Source organism: Agelaius phoeniceus, chromosome 33, assembly GCF_051311805.1.
Source record: "Agelaius phoeniceus isolate bAgePho1 chromosome 33, bAgePho1.hap1, whole genome shotgun sequence".
Lineage (NCBI taxonomy): Eukaryota > Metazoa > Chordata > Aves > Passeriformes > Icteridae > Agelaius > Agelaius phoeniceus.
In genome coordinates this window covers 1,188,338-1,207,979 of record NC_135297.1, presented here as the reverse complement: position 1 = coordinate 1,207,979, position 19,642 = coordinate 1,188,338, and the positions used below count along the sequence as shown (strand labels likewise).

The following is a 19,642-nucleotide window of genomic DNA, read 5'->3' as shown; positions in this document are numbered from 1 at the left end:
CAGTGGCTCCTGGCCAATCAGTTTGCTGAGCACAGGCTGAACAGGACCCTGCTGGATCTGACGGAAGCACAGCCCGCTGATGTAGTCGTGACGCTCCTGCGTGTGGCCCCGTCCTGTGACAGGTATGGGGCCCACCTGCCCAGAGGGCTCAGGGCTCCCCAGCCCATCAGCCTGTACAGCCTGGCCCAGGTGTCCGAGCAACAGAGAGTTCCAGGGCCCTCTGGCTGCTCCCTTTGCAAGCCCTGGCACGTCAGGCCTCGAGCCTGCTGCCATGCTCCCTCGCTGCCCCTCAGGGGCCTGTCCCCACAGGCCTGGGCTGCCTGGCTGCTGCTGGCCAGTGGCAGTGGGCAGAGGCAGAGCTGGCAGCCAGCTCAGGTCCCCGCTGCTGCCCAGGCCCCCGTTCTGTGTCTGAGACCCCCCCTGAGAGAGAGCTCTAACCCCACAGAGCTGCTTTCACCATGTGGAAGAGCATCATGTGCTCGCCCAGGACTGCAGAGCCGGCACTACTGATCCTCCTGCATGTGCTGGGCAGCTGGCCCAAGCACAGCACGTGCACCTCCGACGGGGACAAAACGGGTGTCTTTGTCCTGGCTGTGAGTTTCTCTAACTGGCCTTTGCTGGCCCCAAGGCCGCCTCTCCAGCAGCTCTCCATCCTCCTTCCCCCACTGCATCTCCCTGCCGCAGGCGCTGGGCTGAAACCTGGCCCAGGGGCAGCTCCAGGCCCAGCAGGCCCCGTACTCCCCCTGCCAAGGTCTCTCCGGGCCTCTCCCTGCCAAGCTCGGGCCCTGCCACACGGACACCTGGGCACTGAGCGCTCTCTCGGGGGGCTTTGTCCTTTGCAGGCAACCGTGGTGATGTGGAAGATCCTCCAGGTGCCCTGTGTCCCACATATGGTGACGGCCTATTTCCCCCGCCTCTTTGTGCATCTGCTCTCCCAAGTGTTCTTCAGCACTCTGGATATGCCAGCAGAGGTCCATGCCTTCTGGAAGGGATGCCAGGAGGAATACGGCCTTGCCACCAGCCCCAACAGGTGCTCCATCCCACTCCTCCTGTCCCTGCCATGTCCCTGGCCCGGAGCCAGTGCTCCCAGCGTCACCTGGCCTTTGCTGTGCACGCAGGTTTGCAGTGCAGACCCTGAAGTCCCTGCTCTGCCGCATGCAGCACCAGGATGTGGTGGTGGCAATGGAAGGCAACTGTGGCTGGGACACGCTGCTGTGTGCTGACACCCACCACTATGCCGTGGCTCTGCTGGCCAGGTGAGAGCCCCTTCTCCCCACAGCCTCTGACATTTGTGCTCCGGGCCCAGGGAGCTCCACACAGTCCCTGTGGTTGTGGGTCAGAGGGCCTTGTCATTGAGGGATGGCCAAGCAGACTGGAAAAGGCTGGCAGAGGAGGGTGCCCAGCAGCAGCTGCCTCCCAAATAACCCAGGGCCCCTTGCAGGATGCTGGAGAAATAGCAGAGCTCTGGGTGTCAGTCCTGGCAGAGCTTTGTCCCCCTGGCCCACAGGCTTGGCTCCTTTTTCTCCTGCCAGGGAGATGTGCTGTGTCTCCATCCCCTTGTGCTCCCGCATCGCTCGCTACCTGCTGCGGCTGCTCAGCACACAGGAGCCACGCTGGGAGCTGCCCGCCCTGGCCTTCCTTGTGGAGGTGAGCCTGATGGCCAGCGCTGCCTGGCTCAGCTGCCTCCCAGCTCTCTGCCCTCTGGGAGCCACAGCTGCCTGGGACGGTGCCCGCGCCCTGTGCTGCTGCCCGGGCCCAGGCCTGTGCGGCTCCGGGCTGCTGCTGGCCGGCTTCCCGGTCACTGGCCTGTGCCTTTCAGGTCCTCCAGTTCCTGGACTTGAATCAACGTGGTGCTAACAGAGTCCTGCCAATCTTGTCGAGGCAGCTGCAGAGCGAGTGCAGAGAGAGGCGTCGCCTGGCACTCAGGGCCCTTCTCGAGCTCATTGAGGAGCCCTTCATGGTGAGAAAGGGGCAGCGGCTGAGGCTGAGCTGGGGAATGCAGTCGCTTGGGCTTGGCAGGGCTTTGGGCGCTCGGGGCAGCTGTTCCCAGCTCTCCCGCCTCCCAGTTCAGCTGCCCCAGTGCTTGGGGACAGGCCTTTGGCCTCTGGGCCCTGCGGCAGCAGGATGGCATTTCACAAACTTGTGTTCCGCACAGACCAAAAAAATGTGGAGCCTGACTGAAAGTCTTGTGCAGTTCCTGTGGGATGCGGATGGAGAGATAGTTTTCATGACAGTCATGCTACTCAGCTTTATCATCTTGGACAACGACACGCTGATGCCCGGCCCCATCACACTGCAGCTGCTTGAGGCGCTCCTGCCACTCTTTGACCACGTAAGGCTCACTGCCCCCAGGCACAGCCACTGGCTGCTGCCCGCACACTGTGTCCTGTGCATTTGCAGGCCTGCGCCAAGCTGAGCCCCGTGCAGCCGCAATGCTGAGCTCTTGTCTTCTTGCTTCCATACAGAACAATTGGCAGGTTCAGCTGATCTCCATCCTGCTCTTCCGAACGTTGGTGACTCTTCCACAGGAAAGGGAAAAAAAGGCCCTGAAGACACCCCTGCGCCAGAGCCTGCTGCCCCTCTTCTTCCACTGCCATGACGGCAATCGGCTTGTGGCACAGGTGAGGACTCGTGGGCTGCTGCTGTCCCCCTGGCAGGGGGCTCGGCTGCCTCCTGGCCTGGCGCCTGCCGGGCTGCAGCCTCCTGCAGGCCTTGGCCCAGGGACGCGGGTCCTGCGCCCTGGGCTGTGGGGCCAACTCCGCGTCTCTGCTGCTCTCCAGGCTTCTGGGAAAACGCTGCTTTGTGTGGCCAAGTTCCTGAAGAGGAAGGATCTTGAAAGACTGGTGAAGAGCCAGAATCTGTGGAAGTTCAGCAAGTGCCTGGTAAGGAGGGCCTGGAATCCCCAGGCTCAGCCCAGAGAAGCCCCCTGAGGGCAGTGCAGGCAGCGCCCGGCCCAGGGGCTGAGCCCGCGCCAAGCCTTCCCTCCTGCCGCTCTCTCCAGCTGGCAGAGGACAGCAGCAGAGCGGCCGAGCACCTGCACCGGGCCCTGCCCTACCTGCAGAGCCCACAGGAGTCCTTGAGAGCGGCGGCCATCAGGTTCATGGGTGAGCCACGAGCCCGGGCTCCATCCCCGGCCCGGCCCGCCGCAGCTCGGCCTCAGCCCCGCCTGCTGCCCCGGCAGTGTCAGCCGGGCCCGGCGCCGTGGAGCCCCGGCTGGCCTGGGCATTGCTGCTGCCGCCCTCTGGCAGCCGTGCCCTGGGGCGGCAGCGTGCGCCAAGGGCCGGGCTGAGCCCTGCCGGGCCAGCAGCCCCTGTGGCCACAGCGCCGGCAGCGCCACTGGCAGGGAGCTGTGCCGCTGGCGCCCTCACAGGCTCTGTGTTCACAGGGATGGCCGTGCGGCACCTGAGGGGGAAGAAGGAAGAGCTCCGGCTCATCTGCAACGGTGAGTGAGGCCAGCGGGGGCTGCCGGGGGAGCTGCAAGCCCTGCCCCGGCTGCCGAGGGCTCTGCTTCCTGCGCGCACCAGGGCCGGCGTGGGCAGAGCAAACAAGAGATTTCAGGGGCACCCGGGGCATTCGTGGCCAGCAGCTTCGGGCTGTTCCCGTTGGTGCCTGCTCCCTCCTGGCCATGGCTAGAGCCGGCTGCCATGGCCCTGCCAGGGTGCTCTCCTCGGCTCCCCGCAGATGCGGCATCTGACCATGGCTCTGTCCCTCTCTCTTTCAGCCCTTCAACACCTGACAGAGGACACCAGCAGCACCGTGTCAGACGTGGCACTTGCAACACTGCATGTCCTCCAGGCACTGCAGAGTGAGCCATATTCCGTCTTCCAGAGGCTGCAAGATCAGCTCCGCAGGGCATGGAGGACTCGGCCTCGTCTCTCGGCGCTCGGCTGGCTGCGCTGCTGCAGCTCTGCAGAGAGCTGATGCCAGAGGCTCTGTCTGCTGGGACCACCTGAGCCAGGGGGAATTTTCCATTTCTTTCAGATTGTTCTTTTCTTCTTTTTGGTTTTTCTTTAGTATATGAATATAGAGTTTGTTATAATACACAGACTCCCAGGAGCTTTCTTTTGCTACCCAGGCTCTGCAGGGCTTAGGGGAAGAGGGGGACAAGGGTGCCTGGGCTGGGCCAGCTGCCCAGGTGTGCAGTGTTGCATGGAAAATGGCCAGAAGTCCCTTGGCCTTTGGTGGTTCGGCGGAAGCTTTTGTGCTGGTGACAGAGCAGCTGGGCAGGGGCCGGAGCTGCGGGGATCCCTGTGAGAGCGGTGCCTGGAGATGGCCACAAGCCCTGTGCCAGGCAGGAAGCGCCCTCTGTGTCCTCCTGCCCGTGTGCTGCTGGCTGGATTGCTGAGGGCTCCCAGGTGCCTCTGGATGGGGCTCCTCTGGAGCTGCTGTGGGGCTGCAGCGCTGCTGCCAGGCAGCTTGGCCGGGCTGGGGCAGCCCCTGAGGGGCTGGGGCCATGAAGGGATGAGGGGCTGGGAAGCCCTGACAGGACACGGCAGTGGGAAGGCACGAGGGGGATGTGTGAGGGAGTGGGTGGCTGTCACGTTGGCTTGGGCAGGGGGGGTGGGTTGGAGACAGAGAGAGCACTCACCCCGATGTTCATGTGGCAAACAGAGACTGTTTATTCTCAAGCCCTTCCTTCTAAAGGGCCTTTGAGAAACCCAGTCTGGATAATTTCATTGCTCTGATCTCTATGCCTTGTCACGTTCTGCCCAGTGAAATCTGCAGCCCTGGGAGAGATGTGACTGGGCGAGGCCCCTGGCAGTCAAACCAGGGCTGGTGCATTCACACAGCACGAGCCAGCCTGCACTGTGACACACGGCAACAGAGTGCAAGGCACAGCTCCGGGTGCTCCCCAGGAACCTCAGCTCTGGGAGCACTGTCTGCCCCAGGCTGCAGGGGCTGCAGTGGGAGCCCGGCTGGGCTCTGCCCTGGGGCCATCCTGCAGGGACAGCTGGACACAGGGAGCATTCCCTTGCCACAAACAGCCAAGCCAGGGCTGCAGGGCAGCTGCTGCAGCCCGGACTGCACTGTTGTGTGCTGTGCTCTGGGGCTGAGGCTCCCCGCACAGGGCACTGGGCTGGTGTGCCACAGGAGACAGAGAAGCTTCAGCTTCAGCCTAACTGAGGTGGGTGCGTGGGCTGGGAAGAGTGGGGAGGCTCAAGGGTATTCACAGAGCTCATCCTGCTGCAAGGACGAGGAAAAGGGAGAGGGAGCTCAGCAGTGAGGAGAGCTGAGGGCTGGAGAGCAGCTCTGAATGACACTAAAATCCCACTGGACCTCTGAGACATTGCTGCTCCTCAGGCAGTGACAGGATGAGTCCCTAAACCTGGGGCTCTGCCTTCCTCATGGTGAGGGGCACCAAGGAAGGCAACAGTGTGATGGAGACTGCAATGGGCTGGGAACTCACTGGGGGAAAAGAGGGAGCAGTTGGGAAGTAAAAGGCAGGTGGAGGACAGAACTGTTCAGAGAAGGGCTGAGCTACAATTAGAGCAAGAGCAGGAGGGCAGGACATGTGCCCAGCCTGCAGCCAGCCAGGGCACATCCAGCCCTCAGCAGCTGCCCAGAGCAGGATGCTCCTGTGCTCGCTGCCATCTCCCAAAAGCTCTGATCCCACCCTGCCGAGCAGACGGGGACCCACCTCACGCCCTCCCCTGCTGGAAGAAAAGCTGCTCCCAAACGATGTCCTCAGCCTTCTCCAAGGGCACGGCCCATCCACGCTTCAGCTGCTCCCAAGCACTTCCCAATCCAGACTGGAGCCCACCTGGAACGCTTCCTCTAGGAAAACAAACAAATTATTGAAAATAGATTACAGACAAAAGGGGAAAACAAGAAAAAAGTGAAAAATCTTATCTCTACCAGGGGCTTGAGGAAGGCCCAACCCCTGCATGCCTGGGAAAAACCCACCCATGGGTGAGGGAATCCCAGGCTTTCTCCCTTCCCCCTGCACTGCCCCCCACAATAACAGTGATCCCAAAGCAAACAAGGGCAGTGGAGCAGCCCAAGCCCTTCCTTGCCTGCACAGCAAAGCAGCCCCTGCACACCTTCTGGAGTCCCACCTCTGCTCCCACCATGGGGCTTTGTTTGTGTCAGGCTGGCTGCCCCAGCCCCAGCCCCAGCCCGGGGCACGGTGGCTGCTGGGGGCTGTTGGCAGGGCCAGGAGCCCACTCCCATTTTGTACCCACCCCAGCCCTTGCCCCAGCCCTGCCAAAAGCAGCTGGGCAGCGACTGAAGGATCAGCTGCACCCGCCCCAGCAAAGGGGGAACCTTTGGTTCCTGTCCAGGCTGTGCAATGCCCAAATCTGGGAGCATCCCCCTGCGTGTGGACTCATCTGCAAATTCCCTGTGGAGCCTGGCTTTGGAGAAGGTGCCCCAATCAAAGTCCAGCATCTTCAGCTGGCCAGTGGCCAGGTCCAGGAAGAGGTTGTCATCCTTGATGTCATCCTTGCTGTCTCCAGCAGCAGCAGCCCCACCTGGTACAGCTTCTCCAGGGGCTCCTTCTCCTTCCCTGGGCTGAGACCAGGCTCTCAGGGTTCTGCCCAGGGCCCCAGCTGTCAGGGAACCAGGACAAGCAAAACCAGCTCAGAGGGCAGCCACCAGTGCTGGGCAGAGCAGCTCAGCTCCAGCACAAGGGCTGTGTGTTCCCATCTGATGAGCCCTGGGCAGTGACACAGGCAGGAACAAAAGTCTGGGTTCCTTTGCTACTCATTGCCAAGGCATGTGTGGGGCTGTAACTTACCAGGGCCCTGCATCAAAGTGTGCCTATGGCTCTCTCCCTTCTTCTAGGGCAGATGAATATCCTGCATCCCAGGATGACAGAACAGCTCTTCCAATGAGGGCCTTTCCACGTCCAGCATGGATAAACACTGCCTGATCAGCCTGAACACCTTGGCACTCTGGGCACAGAAACCAGAAACCGCCGGGCAGTTGGAGAAGGCTCCTGTTGGCTTTGCCCCACTATTCCCGTGCCCAGGCCATGCTGGATGTGCTCAGAGCTGGGCCTAAACTTTCCCATCAATTCCCTGTTTTGGAGGAGAGCAGGAGAGCAGGACATGTGCCACCTCCTCAGCAGCTGCCAGAGCGGGATGTCCATGAGCCCGCTGCTGTCTCCCAGCACTGGGATTCCCCCCGTGGCCAGAGATGAGGATCCACCTTGAGAGAGCCCTTGTGGCAGCGAGAGCTGATGGTCCCAGCTGAAGTTCTGGCCCCTCCTGAAAGGGTGCTCCCTGCAGACCATCTGGTGCAGCAGGATGCCCAGGGACCAGATGGTATCTGGCTTGCCATAGTCCCAGCCAAAGTGGGTTCATTCCGGGGGGCTGTATGACCATGTTCCTATGGAATACAGATGGAGTTCAGCAGGGGGATGCTGCTGCACCCAGAGCCTGGCCCCAGCATCCCTGGGCGTGCGGGGGCTGCCCCAGTGGCACACGGGCTGACCACTGCCCTCTCACCAGCACCTGGGACTTGTGTACAGACTTGGGGTTGGGAAAGAAGCCACTGGTGCTGGAAGAGGGCAGTAGAAACCCTGGTAAGGCCTGACCGTAGCAAGGAAGAACCCACCCAGTGCTGGTGAAAAACCATGCTGTTATGAATTCGAATGAGGCCAGATTTTGAGAAGGAAATAGGCACTTATTTATCAAAACAAACTACAGAGGACAGGGAGTTTGAGATAAGGCCAAACTGCCACGCAACAACTCAAAGATAACAACATGTCCCAAACACACTGGGTTCCCCCCCATATAGTACATCCCTCAGAAGGAGAAGAACCCCAACCCACCCAAACCCTCATTTTATAACCCCTCTCGGGTCCAGGATTGGTGGGGTTTGGATCTGCACGTTGATTGGTCATTTTCCAGTGTTCTCATTGGTCCTTATCAATATTCATTCTGGGCCAATCATTTTCTCAGGGCATCGAATGATTGGTCAAGTCCCCTGTCCAATCACCTCCCGCCCCCCTTCGACTATCACCCCCACACCAAATCCTGGACCTCCCCTCCCCAGGACCCACAACAAACACCCAACAACTCACCCCAAAACAACAATTCCCAACCCAGCCCCAATTCAACACAAATTGAATCTAATAAGTAGCAACACGGTTGTTCATTAATGAAATCAATAGCTAAATAATTATACAATATCAAAGCAATAACTAAATAGCTAATACCGCTTGATTCTTAAATGTGCAGCCACACATGGTTGCTTGGCTTGCAGGAATCTTATAGTGCTTTGGGAATTCCATGGTAAAGCTATACCTTATAAGGAAAAGTTCACCCAGAGGTCACAGAGGAAGGCTGTAACAACAATCCTTAAACTCACAAGAATTGCTTAGGCTTGCAAGAATCATATAGTGTTCTGAAAATTCCACTGTATAGATATGCCTTATAAGGGAAAGTTCACTCAGCGGTTAAAAGAGGAAGACTTGGAGCCTTCATCCCACGACCACCAGAAGGCAGAAAAAGACCCCCTAGCAACTGAACGAGCAAGCGCAAAAGACAGACCACGTCATCCCTGGACCCAGGAGAAGAAGGCAATAAAAGGCGAACCTTGGGGATAGGAACGGTGCGAGCCTAGAGGAGCGGAGACTCCCGGCCGCCCAGCGCTGAACTTTGCTTATTCTTGCTTGCATAATAATAAAAAAAATTATATGATCCTTAAATCCAGTGGACTCATTTATCACATTGAACACCATTTATAACAATGCCTTCATCCTCCCTGCCTTCTTTGCCCCAAAAAACATTATGAATCCAAAGCAAACCAGGTGAGTGGAGCAGTCCAAGCCCTTTCTCACCTGCACACCAAACTGGCTGGGGCTCAGGTTCTGCCCCCCCTCTCTGCTACCCCCACCCACGGGTGTTTTTGTTGGCCTGGCTGTCCCAGCCCCAGCCCCAGTCCTGGCCAGAGTGGTGGGCAAAAGCTGCCAGCAGGGCTGGAAGATGGCTCCCCACTCAACCCTGCTCAAAAGCAACTCAGCTGAAGACTCAGTGCCATGAAGGGCAGCAAAAGGGAGAATCCCTGCTGCCACACCCAGCTTGGGCTGTGAAATGTTGGGCCTTGAGACACTTGGACCAGGAGCACACCCCTGTGTGGGCTCACCTGCAAAGTGAGTGTAGGCTGTGTCTTGCACGCAGGTGCCACAGCCAAAGTCAATCAATTTGGCCTGCCCAGTGTGCAGGTCAAGCAGGATGTTCTCTGGTTTGATGTCCCTGTGCAGGACCCCGCAGCTGGTGCAGTGCCGCACGGCCTCCAGCACCTGGCCGAACAGCTCCCGCGCCACCTCCTCGGGCAGGAAGCCCCGTGCCCCAATGAAACGCTGCAGGTCCTGACACCGCTCTGGGCGCTCCAGCACCATCAAGATGTCGTTGGGGAGCTCAAGCCACTCCAGCAGCTGGACCACACCAGGGAAGCCAGTGGACACCTTGGCCAGCAGCACGATCTCCAGGGGTGCGCTGGTGCCGTTGGGCTGCAGGAGGAGCAGGATGCCGTCAGTAGGGCTGATGCCGTGCCGGGGCTCGGGGAGCCCTCAGCCAGCCCGGGATGCTCTGCGCCCTGCGCTGGACCCACGCCCGCTCTCCCTCGGGGCATCCTGGCGGCTTCCACCCTGCCGGGGCTCGGCTCATCCCCGCCCGGCAGCCCCGGCTGCTGCCGCTGGCCCCGCTCACTCACCAGCTCGCCCCAGTGCCGGACACGCTTCCGTGGCACCCTTTTGATGGCCACCTGCAAGCCAAGGGCAGCAGCGGGCTCAGCTCACCGCCCATCCTGCCCAGACCCATCCTCCGCCCACCTCCTCGTCTGCCCCCTCCTCCTGTGCCCGCCGCCGGCCCCGCCGCTCACTGGGGCGCCATCCGAGAGCCGCGTGGCCGCAAAGATGCTGCCAAAGCTGCCGTGCCCCGGCAGCGAGCCCAGCCTGTCCTGCTACTTCAGGCCCTGCTGCGCCTTCCCTGCCGGTGGGACGCGGCTGTCAGCGCTCGGCCCGAGGCCAGCAAGGGCCCCTGAGCGCCCCTCAAGCGCCCCAGGCCGGCCATGCCCAGGCATTGGCTCCTGGGAACGGGACAGCGGCGGCTCAGGGCCGGCGGCCGCGCTGCCGAGCAGCAGAGCTCAGGCTGGGCAAGCCGCAGCGGCCGCCTGTGCCCTCTGTGGGGCCCGGGAGGAGCCGGGGCCGGGGCCGGGCTCAGGCCAGGTGGAGCCAAAGGGAGGCGATGCGGCCCCAGCCCCAGGCACTGATGCCCGCCCAGCAGCGCCACCGCCAGCACGGCCAGAGCCGGCCGGAGGCGAGACCGCAGCAGGATGCCCGGGGCCGGGCACGGGGCAGCCCCGCCCGGGGCTGGGGGTGGGCCGGGGGCATGGGGAGAGAGAGACTGGGAGAGGAGGGTCACTGGGAAAGGGAGAGCGGGACAGGGTATGGGACTGCGGGAGAGGGAGAGGAGAAGCGAGAGGGAGTCAACAAAGTCGCTTCTTTCGCTGCTGCTGCCGCTGCTGCCGCTGCAACTGAAGCTCTGGGGCCGTTTGTCCCTGTGTCCGTTTGTCCGCTGCCCGCTCGCCCCCGCGCCGAGCCCCGCGCTCCCCAGGGGCAGCCCCTGAGCCTGTCCAAACACGGGAACTTTGCCCTGTTCAGCCAAGACCCAGAGTCTGGACTCCTGCACAGTGGCACAGGAATCCCCTCGGTCTCTGCTGTGCATTGTACCTGCTGAGGGTCAAACACTATCAGAGCGCATTCCCTGAATGCAGAATTTGTACCTGAACCAAGCACTGAACTCACCTCTCCAGCATTGCTTTCAAAAAAAAAAAAAAAAAACAAATGGGAAGGCAAACTGGATGCAGCTCATGGCATTTGACAGTGTCTTAAACATGCCAAGTCATGGATCTTCAAGGTGAGATGCATTTGGAATGAATGGGATGGAGAAGCAGTGCAACATGGAAATTGGGAGCATAAAAATAAATACAGTAAAACATCTTGGTTTGTTTCTTTCTGTTTTCATTTCATTTCTTAAAAGCTCTTTCAGTTCTTCCAGAATCTTGTCCACAGTCCTGTTTGCTCTTTCCAAGAACCTTTCCTGGAGAACAAGGTGCAGCTTCTGTCACAAGATGTGCCACCAGCTGCAGCTTCTCTTGGCTTTTCACACCGTGCATGCAGCAGGACTCTTGCTGCAAAGCAGGACAAATGTTTGAAGAACTGTACAGCTTGTTCTTTCTTTTCCTTGTGGGTTGGGCACTTGTGCCATTGGTGAGGTTTTCATTGTTACTGTTCTACCCTAAGAAAACATAATGGGCTATCAGGAATTGTTAGGGAATGTAAGCCTGACTGAATGCAGAGAAAGAATCTCCAGAGCCTGCAGCCAGAAATGGAGAGCTGTGTGATAATCATTCCAACATCCCCTGGGACATCTTGGAAGTGATGTAGAAGATGAAAATGGGCTGACAGAGAGAGTTTGTTTCAGTGTTCAGTTGAGATGCTTCTACATCTCATGCATTGATATAAATAAAGAGCACAATCAGTTCATGAAAGGCACCAGAACAAGCTGGACCTCTGAGGAGATGACTGAAAGAATGTGAAAAGGAGAAATGCAGGGAATGACTTAGTGAGTTTTGCCTGTACAAAGGATCATTTTTCCTAAATACTTTCCAATCCATTCCCTCTGCTTTTATCCTTCCTAACAAGGCCATTTTCATCCCAGCTTCCCCATGAAATGGGAACCCTGAGCTTATGGAAGTGTCTGAAAGATGCCCTGTTCCTGTGCAGGGACACTGAGGCTGAGGCAGGAGCCTGAGCCCTCTCTGGGGCAGCCTCCTCCCAGCTGGAATTTGTGCTGTGCTGGGAGAGGAGGAGGAGGGGGAGAGCGCTGGCGCTGTGTGGCAGGAGCAGGAGGTTTGGGCCGCAGGACATTCCGTCTGCGCCGCTGCCCCGCAATGGGCGGCCGTGCCCGGGGCTCTGGGCCTGGCCCCGCGTGCGCTGAGCTCCCGACACTGCGGGAGCTGCCCGGGCTGGGCTCAGCTTCCCGCTGGGCCTGGGCAGCAGGCTGGGCTCCAGCTGGAAATACCTCTGGGCATCTCCATTCGCTGCTGCTGCTCGGAAGAAACAATGGAGGGAGTCAAGAAGTTCTGGTTTCTCTTTCTCCTGGTGGATTTTTTCATTTGATTTAACACTCGAGAGGCAATTTCTGTGATGGCCTCTGTCAGCTGATTCTATTTCAGCAGCAGCAGCATCAGGGCTGTGTTTGAGCACTGCAAATGTGGCCTGTGTGGCTGCTTTATTCTCCTTGACTTTGTGCTCAGGGACTTGAGAGCATTTCAGGATCTGCTAATCATGATGCCTGTGACCAAAAGCCTGAGTTCACCTATTGCCGGCTGGGGGCCATGTACAAATCACCAACAGGACAGGACTGCTGAGGAATGTGTCTCGAGCTGTTCATTTTCTAGCATCAGTCTCATTACATGGTTATGACAATGGGAAGATGGCAGCAGCTCATGTCCTTGGGGACAGACAAAGAACTCAATGTTACAACTTACTTTAAAAGTTTTTACCAATTTCACAAAGCAAAAGCATATTGACGGTAGTTCTATCCAACCACTATAAGCACAGGTATCTTTGGTTAAAACAATGCTTGCCTATTTTGAATACAATACCTGCTTGTAAGCCTTAAAACACAATGCACAGAGCTCAAGCTTAGAACTTCCTAATATCTCACTAGATATACTTCTCTGTAGCTTAGGGAGTTAGTCTACCAAGCGTTAATACAAAAAACATTTTTCTATTTGTCCTTACTTTCTACTTCTAATATAACTTTCTGCTGACAAATATTATGGCTACCGCTTAGCTCTAATTGCAGTTCTGCTATCTCTGAGGTCTGCCTTTTGCAGCTTTCTCAAACCCCTCTGATTTTAAGGATTCCTAAATTCACTGTCACGAAAGCACTCTGGGTAGCGCTGATCAAAAAAGGCAATTGCAGTTTTACAGATAAATTTCAAGTGGCAAGCAGAAGAGGGGCAAGAGCAGTCAGGTTCTCCAGTTCCCAAAGGCAAAGGCAGCAGCAGCCTCCTGCTGTCAGCTCAGGGTGAGTAAAACAGTGCTGAAAACAGCGCTGGAACCCGATCCTTTCTTTCTCTGAGCGCTGGCTCAGGGCAGCACAGGCGGGCCCTGAGGAGTCAGGGCTGTGTGTGGCTGATTGCTGCTCTAGTCCAGAACTGAGCTGGAAAAAGCCCTTGGGAGCCGAGGCAGGAGCAGGTGGGAAGGGGCCGGCGCTGCTGCTGCTCCTGGCCGGGAGCCCCGGCTGGGCCGGGCCGGCGCCCCCTGCGCTGCGGCTGCTGCTGCTGCCAGAGCCGGGCGGGACTCGGGGACAGGGAACGGACACGGGGGCACAGCAAAGGCCTGGCGGCTGCAGGGATGGTGGCGCTGGGGCCAGCGCCAGCACAGAGCTTCAGCCTGCAGTTAACCCCGAGGGAAACGCTGGGGAAAGGCTCCATTTCAGCCTTTCTGCACTCGTGGCTGTGAAGGGACCGAAATAAAAGGAGAACAAGCAGGGCCCGACCCCTTCTCCTTTGGGAGGAGCCCCAGGCCTGGGGCTGTGAGTGGCCATGAGGGGCTGTGAAGGGCTGTGACAGGCCTCGAGAGGCTGAGAGGGGCTGTGAGGGGCAGTGAGGGGCCATGAGGGGCTGTGAACTGTGATGTATTGTGAGGGTCATGAGAGGCCATGAGGGGCTGTTGGGGACCCTGAGGGGTAAACGGTCTCTGAGAGGCTGTGAGAGGCCAGGTACCTCATGGAACAAAGGATTCATTATGACACTCTGGAGACAAGGAGACTGTTGTTTGCATATGGAACCCTACGGAATCAAAAGTCCATTGTGACATTCTGGGGCCTCATGGAACCATGGAGACCATTAGGACACTTTAGGACCCACTGGAACCAAGGGGCCATTGTGACACTGCAAGGCCTCAATTAACCAAGGGCTCATTGTAGCACGGCAGGGCCTCATGGAATCAAGGGGATCGTAGTGGGGCTCCATGAGACCACGGGGACATTTTAACTCTGTGGAACCAAGGAGACCATTGTGACACTACAGGGCTGCATGGAACTAAGAACTGATGTGACAGTGAGGGGCCCAATGGAATCAAGAGGCCATTTCGTACTTCAGGGCCTCATGGACCCAAGGAGCCTTGTGACACTGCAGGGCCTCATGGAATCCTGGAGACCATTATGGCACTTTGAGCCTTGTTGAATCAAGGGGCTCTGCAGGGCCTTGTGGAACCAAGGAGCTCTTTGTGACACTACAGGGACTTGAGAAAGCAATGAGAACATTCTGGCACCCTGAGTCCCCATGGCACCAAGGGGCCAGTGTGACACTATAGGTCCTCATGAAAGCAAGGGGCCAGTGTGACACAGCCAGGCTTTGTGGAACCAAGGCTCCATTGTGATCCTGGGGAGCCCAATAGAACCAAGGGTCCATTGTGCCATTGTGCATTTCCATGGAACCAAGGAAACCACTTTCACACTGCAAGACCTCATGGAAACAAGGCACCATTGTGCCGCTGCAGAGCCAAGGAGACCATTGTGGTATTGCTGGGCCTTATGGAAACAAAGATCTCTTGTCATAATAGGGGTCCTCATGGAACCAAGAGAACATTGTGATGCTGCAGGGCCCCAGGGATCCAAGAACATCGAACAGTTCTGGTTGGCTTGGCCTGACTGGTCCAGCTGACCTTGGCATGTTGAGGGTTGCTTCTCATCTAGCCCTGGAGTTCTGTGCTTTCCTTCCTGGGTGAAAGAACTCTCTTTTTCCTCCAGGGGTTCATGGCTGAAACTGGGATTCTACCTCCATATTTGATTAAATCCACAAATTATCCCATATGAATCCTGCCAGAACAGAAAGCTCTGGATGGCCTTGGCATGTTGGGGGCCACCTCTCATCTGTCTTCAAAACAATGGGGGAGAAGGTGGGTGTGCTTTTCATGGAAAAGAACATCTTTCAATGCAGGTGTCAATAACCAAAACTGGGAATCTGCCTCCAAAATTCCTTATATCCAAGGACAGCTCCCAGACAAACGCTGCCAAGACAAACATGTCTGGCTGGCCTTGGCCTCCTTGGGGCTGCCTCTAATCAGCCTTTGAAACACTGGGGCTCTGCCCTTTCCTTCCTGTGGAGAAGAACTGTCATTCTGGTCCAGGCACTCATGGCTGAAATGGAATTCCACCTCCAAAACTCCACAAATATCCAAGGGTTGCTTTCAGACAAAAGCTGCAAGGACAGACAGGTCTGGCTTGCCTTGGCCTCTGGTGATCTGCCCCCAAACCCTGGGGCTCTGTGGTTTCCTTCCTGTAGAAAAGAACCATCCTCCTTGTCCAGGCACCCATGGCCTCAAGCACATGAGCACTGTACAGGGACAGAGGAGCTCTGTGCTCAGTGGGGTGGAGACTGAGGACAGCAGAGGAGAGGCCTGGGAGGGATTGAAGGGTGGTTTCAGAGATGGTGGATCCTTTTGACATAGTAGAAAAAAGACAGAAAAAGAAAGAATTAATAAAAATGGCAGCTGGGGAGGTCCAGACTGGACATAAGGAGACAGGAATTTCCCTCCCAGGGCAGGGCTGTAGTGCAACACATCCCCAGAAGGGGTCTGGGTCAGTCCAAGGCTTTGTGTGGGCAGGCAGAGGCAGGCAGGAGGCAGAGCTGTCAGCAAAGGAAGGGCCCAGCCAGGTGGGGCAGCCAGGGGATGAGTTTTACAACATGGCTTCTGTGGTCCAAGACCTGTTCCACATTGCCAAAAGATGGCTGCAGCCTTGGGAGATATTTTTTGGCCAACACCATTGTCAATCACTGTAACAAGGTGACCAGGAGATATTCACATCAGACCTCTGTCAGTAGTTTGGTTCCACTGAAGGACAGAAGTTTATTCTGTATTATCTTCATTTTGACAGTAAGAGCAGTGATACTGGAGTCTTCTGTAGCAGGGGACATGGTATACCATATGGAACATGTGGACCATGGTAAAAGATGATAAATAAATAATTAAAATACAATAAATTTAAAAATACATTTCTAAATGAATAAATAAAATCATTCCCAGATGTTGCAGGAGAGCGTCAGCCTCATGGTCTGGGAAGAAAACTTATCACCATCAATCAGCAGAGTGGCTCTCCAGATGGCTTTGCAGAATGGCTGGTATTAGTGCCTAGTGCTACAGGGTTAATACTGGGGTGCAAGGAAGCAGCATTTTTGAATTTCACTGGAATTAATATGGAATGTTAGGGGAAGAACCAAAGAAGGAAAAGGGAGGGATCAAGGTGGTTTGGAGAGAAATAGACATAGGAAAATAGAGGAAGAATACAAGAAGTGGGGTCAGTCATGCTGACAGATGCTGACAAATGCTGATCAGTGTGCTTGCAAGGCCAAGCCTGCACTGTTCCATAGTGCCCTGTTTCCTCATTAGACTCAATGTGTATTTTCTGACTGCTCTGCAGAGCCAGTGGGATCTGGTGGAGTCAGATGAGAAACCTTTTTGCACTCGTGTCTGAGTGTATGAACATGTCTGTATGAGGCAGCTGAAAAGTTGAGTGTCCAAAGGCCAGCTATGGGGTGGTCCATATGGTGTTGATAAAGGGACCCTTTATCAAGGTATACCATGATAACTTATCCTTTGGGGCTCAGTAATCTAAAGATTTATAGAATGTCTGACGGATAGGCCTTAGTTACTCTTAATAACCCCTTTTTGTCCTCTAAAAATACAAGTGGCATCAGGTTAGTTATAATTTTACACAAGAATTTCTTTAAAAGGATGCACCATAAGGCTGCAGGACAAAGTCACTTCCTAGTTGTCCTCTTCAGTTATGTTTTAAGCTTCCAGAATAATAGTTGTATTGCAAAAGGCATGGATTCTAACTTGGCCCCTTCCTGGAGTGCTATGGTCATGATTCCCAATGCCTAAAATAATTCTAAATATTTTAACCTTTGAATTAGATATTACACACAGAGAAGGACACCCTTCTATTCAGAAAGGTCAGTTTCATTATAATGAAAATCACCAAAGCATAGTATAGGGACTTATGATCCTATATTTTCAGAAAAAAGGGATGAGAATTTATGTTTTGCTCTTCTGTAGCCATCCATGTGGACAACATTCCAATCTGCCAAGGTATGTGTCCAAAAGGTAGAGGGGGACCTGTTCCCAGAGCCTGCAGGGACAGAGGCGCAGGGCAGGGACACTGTAGGACAGCCTGGGCTGCACAGGGCACAGGCATGGGCAGCAGCTGCAAGACAGCCCTGCCCGAGCCAACTTGGGCAGCACTTTGGCCATGGCTGCTGGGCCTGGGCCTGAGGCAGGAGCAGGAGACAAGTGACCCTTGCAGGCCTGGGGCCTCATGGCCTCCTTGTCCCTGCTCAGCAGCCTGGCAGGGGCCGCCCCATGCTCCTGCCCTTGGCATTGCACATCCCCACATGCCAGAGCCCATCCCGGCAAGAGCCCTGAGCAAGGAGGGAGGGACAGCATCTGCCTGGCCAGGCCCTGGGGCTCAGGCCTTGGCCCTTGGCATTCCTCAAACACATCCAGCTTTGCTCAGCACCAGAGACACCTTGGCCTTGTTTGTCCCCAGCTGTCATCACTGCCTCCAGTGTTCTGCTCTAACTGGAACCTGGGGACACTTGCTCAGTCGTGTTCCTCAGTGGGACCCATTAAAACTTCAAGAAACTTCAGAGTTTCAATTTAATTTTGAGTTGTTGAGAAGTTTTTTGAAGACAATCTAAGGGACTGATTTTGATGTAAACAACACCAAATCCCCGAGAGGCTCATTAAAGTCCTTGTGCTGTGTCTGTGTTGCTGAGCTTTAAAGGAACAGCTCTTCCAGGGCCAGCTCCTCTCCCAGCCCAGCAGGGCTGAGGGCTCTGCCTGCAGGCACTGAGGGGACAGGAGCCAGGCAGAGACAGGCTGAAGGCAATCAGGATTGGGAAGACATTGAGCTGAGACTTCAGCTGGGGAAAGATCTTCACAGCCCTGTGCATGGTGAGTGTGTGAGTGCAGGGCAATGTCCCCTGTGCTCCTGGAGGGATCTCCTGAAGCCAGCACACCCCAGAGCCTGGGGGATGTGTCAGGAGGACTCTCCCAGTTTCTCTGTGCCACAGGAGGAGCAGGAGGAGGAGGAGGAGGAGGAGGGTGTTGCTGCAGAGCAGGGCTCCCTTTCTGAGGGGACTTGTCATGAGCTTATTCAGGGCAGGAGTTTCTTCTTGGGTCTCTGCTTTCCTGAATCTGTGCTCCCACTTTTCCCTGGCTCAGCTGGGTGGCAATGGAAACTCAGCTGTGCATAGGAGAGCAGGGGCTGAGACTCTTAAACCATCACCCTGAGGATTCCTGGGAGCCTCAGCAAGTGCCTGCACCTGCCCAGCCTCCAGATCCATGCAGCATCACCTTTCCATGGTGCCCAGGCTGGGGGAGCTGTTCTTTAATCCCTGCAGGGCCGAGCAGCTGCAGGGCAGGGCTGGCCCAGGGGCTGGGCTGGGCTCTGGCAGCTCTGGCAGGGAAGGAGCCCGGGGCCACAGGAGCAGCTGGGGCTGGGACAGCTCCAGCAGCAGAGCTGTGGGCAGGGAGGGAGGGAGGCAGTGCTGAGGGCAGCCCTGCTGCAGGGCAGATGTGGCACCTGCCGGGCCTGCCCTGCAGGGCAGACACTGCCCTGAGCAGCACAGCTCTTGTGTCCCCTCGCAGCCAGCACAGCCCTCAGCCCGGGGGCTCGGGGCCCTCAGTCCCTCCTGGGCCGGCAGAGCAGCCCCAGAGATGAAGGGCATCTCTCCGGCCATGTGCCCATTCATTCCCTGCTGACCAGGGCCTGAGGGCCACTGTCCTGCCCTGCTGCTGCCTGGCAGGGGCTGGGCAGGGCTGGGCAGGGAAAGGCTTTTCCTCAGGCCTGGCTCTCTCTCTCCTTGCCTTGCCCAGGTGCTGCTGGCATTGCTGAGGGGCTCTCTGGAATGGCAGTTCCAGCTGCAGGGCCAGGCCCAGCCCTTGGGCTCCTCCTGTGCAGGCTGAGCACAGCAATGGGGTGTCCCAGCTCCCTGTGCCCGGGGAGCTCTGGGCACGGCAGCCTGGGAGGCTGGCAATGAGCCCACTCTCCTGACTCTGGGAAAGGCAGGAGCCACTTTGTGTGCCAGGGATCCCTCTGCTCTCAGCAGAGTCTCCTGGCTGTCCAGGGTAACACGGGAGTGGATCTCAGAAAGGTGTAAGTCCAGGGCAGCTGGAAGAGGAGAGAGGGATAGAGCAGCTCCCCTCAGTCTGCACTAAGCCTCAGAGAATCCTCCTGACTCTCTGGACAATCTGTTCTCCCCAGGTGCAGCAGAATCTCTCGTTTTGCCTCTTGCAATCCCCATCCCTTCACCCAGGCAGCTCCTCTGCTTCAGGAGAACATATTTTATTCAAGTCCCAATAGCAGGACTGGCCCCTGCCCTCCCTGTTCCCCTGCACTGATTGGGGGTCAGGGCTGACTCCCAGGTGTCCTGCAGCTGAAGGTCCAGCTCCTGACACAACATTGGCCAGCAGCAATCCGGGCTGCAGCAGCAAAGGTGAAGGAAGATCTCTGAGACATAGACATGGGGAGGTGTTTATTGTCAGGAAAGGGCCTATGAGAAAGGGCTTTGATAATTCTGTGAGAAATCTCCCCTCCATTGCCCTGTCTTTCCT

The 19,642-nt window shown here is 56.9% G+C and overlaps 1 pseudogene; it reads right to left on the bottom strand.

Annotated features, from left to right (window-relative positions):
* The window catches only part of LOC129131829 (serine/threonine-protein kinase pim-1-like), a 61,026-nt pseudogene extending 50,687 nt beyond the window's left edge, over positions 1-10,339 (bottom strand).
* Positions 10,340-19,642: the final 9,303 nt, after the last annotated feature.